The following is a 380-nucleotide window of genomic DNA, read 5'->3' as shown; positions in this document are numbered from 1 at the left end:
CCCCCCCCCCCAAAAAAAAAGATTTTTTTTTCACTTTTTATTTACACAAGTAGCCGGTCTCTGTAATATATGTTCACGGTATTCCTTTTTTTTTTCCCCATCCCCTCTTCCATCTTGTATTTAACCACCAGAGCTTTCTAAGATAAAATTATTGTAAATATGATCATCACCCTGGCGAAACCGTGACCACCTTTGATTTAATTGCTTTTGCTTTTTTTTTTTCAATTGTGTGTGTGTTTTCTTGAATTTCCAGCATCAGCGACGACCAGGAAAATAAGGTAGGAGAAACGGGAAAGAAACAACAACAACAACAGTAAAAGACAACATAATAATAATAATAATAATAATAGAAACAAAAAAAAAAGCTGATGACAGTGAAG

This window comes from Trypanosoma equiperdum, assembly GCF_001457755.1.
Source record: "Trypanosoma equiperdum strain OVI genome assembly, contig: ctg_665, whole genome shotgun sequence".
NCBI classification, from domain to species: domain Eukaryota; phylum Euglenozoa; class Kinetoplastea; order Trypanosomatida; family Trypanosomatidae; genus Trypanosoma; species Trypanosoma equiperdum.
Note: the sequence above shows the minus strand (reverse complement) of the source record.